Raw genomic sequence first — 2,378 nt, forward strand, 5'->3', positions numbered from 1 at the left:
ATAAACATAAAATATATCAGAAAGTACGATGACACGAAAACAATGACGTCTGTATTTTGGAAACAGATAAAAGATTCAAGAAGATTATCGTTGCAAGCAAAGCCTTTAAATAGATCGGTTAGGCAAATTTAAAACCTCTCCGAATCTCCGTAGAAAAACCCTTCTACGCAATCAAAGCTTTCTGAGTTCAACATTCTTTTTGAAGAGATAAACTGATCAAAGAAAGCACACGCTAATAGTTAAAATCTGATTATTTAATGATCAATTCGTGCTTAGAATTCTTTGTGAAATATTTGTAATTGAGAGTAAGAAGTTCTACTGCTCATTTGTTTAAAGAGTGGAGTATATTAAGAGTTTCAGTCAAGCAGTGATAAGTTTTACTGAAGTGGGTGATTTCAAACTATTGTAATTACTAAAGTCTTTTTGTGAGAGCCCAAACACATTACACCCAAGACCAGCCCATTTCAAAAATTAAGTAAATGCTCTTTCTCTCTCCCGTAACTTATATCCGTAAAAGTAAAACGATTTTCATCCGCCTTTGACCGCTCGTAACTCCACCGTCGGTCAACGATTTTCGAAAGTAAGCATAGTTTTGGAATACTCTCGACGAGAGCTATTCATTGATACCACTTTTGCTAAGAAAAATCGCGACTCCTGTAAACCCGTCGGTGACCGCCGCCCGTTTTCGCCGAAAATCAGGAGGAAACATTGATTTAGGTTGTTTGAAGCTTGAATTCGAAGCTTAGAACAAGATTCGAAACTTTCAGAGGTATAATTCAGATTTTAGGGTTTCGAATTTTGAGTATTTTGATTTATTTGAGTTCCAACAACTAATATATATTGGGTTATTGATTGTAGGTGCTATATCGGAGCTAATTGGATGTATTAACAAAATTTCAAAATTTAATTGGGCATAATTTCGAAAATTCAGATTTATGTAATTGGGTTTTCGAATTTTAGTGTTCGATAATTAGATGTTTAGATGCTATAGAATTGTTGCATATTAATTTTAGAAATATTAAAGCCTAAATTATGATTTTTGGAATTTTAGGCTAAATTAGTGAATATTGGAAAAATAAATGGAACTTGATATGAAATGTATTACTTGCCACATGATTTGGATTCTACGAGAAATCCTTAAGATATTTCGGTGGTAAATTAAGTATCAGTTGAGGTACGCATGAACTGTTTTATTATGACGTCTATAGTGATGTGGAATGACGTTAAGTATTATGTATGAGTTGTGGCGTGCTTTATGTGCTTTTGTGAATAACGTGATTGCATTCACGCATTTATTTGAGTTGATCTTATTAGTGCATAGCATTTCGAGCCGTGACTCATTTGATTGCTATTGATATTGATATTGATCTATCGAGTTGTTGCGTCATCGATGAAGCGGGTGGGTAGGATTAGCACTCCTGATGACTTACATGAGAGCTGAGCGGGTAGCTCCCGTACCCTCGATGCTACGTGCATGGATGAGCGGCGGCATGATATTACGTTGCTGCATTCCTGGCACGGGTGGCCACTGTTCTTGTTGCTGATGCGTTTCATTTGGACTCTGCTTTGGTATCCATTATTTTGTTGTTACTGACACGCATTGCATTGCATTTCATTGTATTTTACTTGATTTTATTTCACGTCAGTTATAATTGTCATAATTTTACTGGTTCGTCGTAATGGGGCCTGACCCCTCGTTTCTTTTTATGTTGTGGTTGTTCTTGATGCCATATCAAGTTATCCAGGAAGATTTGACGCGTCTTGTGGAGCGTCAGGTAGTGGTGCCCAGTCGTCGAGTCATGGTTGAGAGTTCCCATATATATATACACTATATTATGGAGTCATACATTTACCGGGGCGATGCCCCGTGTAGCTGTACTGTTATTTTTACGATGTTTTGAATTGATAGTTGTGTGATCGAGCCTTGTCGGCTCTGCATGTGTTTAGTCCTGGTCAGTGCGGCTATAGGTTGTGAATTGATGTTATGACTTTATTTCGAGTATATAAATATTATTTGTGATGTTTTGATTTTTGGGATCTCCTATTTACGAATATGTCATGCCGAAATTTCTGTAGGCCCAAAATGAAAAATTTCAATCGCTTTCGCTGTTTACATTAATAAATCCTGATTGTTTGGTCATTAAATATTAATCAGAAGCACGAGCCCCCACACTTTTAGTGTAATTTTTCTGCAAGAAAGAATGAGTGACATAGGAGCATTAAAGTTTCAAAACATCCAGAAACAAACTCGTGTCATTTACATTTCAGTCAGCCTATTTTTATTTCCATTTTATAACCCAAATAATTTTTATTTTAAGTCGTTTCGTGTTCAAACCATTTCAGTTAGTCCATTTCCACGCAGGTTTCAACCGCTAACT

At 36.2% G+C, this 2,378-nt stretch overlaps 1 long non-coding RNA gene across 1 annotated transcript; it reads left to right on the forward strand.

The window, feature by feature from the left end:
• The first annotated feature begins 513 nt into the window (after window positions 1-513).
• On the forward strand, window positions 514-2,032 carry LOC140807772 (uncharacterized). Its single transcript, XR_012112757.1, has 2 exons — window positions 514-769; window positions 859-2,032. It is a non-coding gene; the product is annotated as an uncharacterized lncRNA (long non-coding RNA).
• The last annotated feature ends 346 nt before the right edge of the window (window positions 2,033-2,378 follow it).

Source organism: Primulina eburnea, chromosome 12 (assembly GCF_022965805.1).
Source record: "Primulina eburnea isolate SZY01 chromosome 12, ASM2296580v1, whole genome shotgun sequence".
NCBI lineage: Eukaryota > Viridiplantae > Streptophyta > Magnoliopsida > Lamiales > Gesneriaceae > Primulina > Primulina eburnea.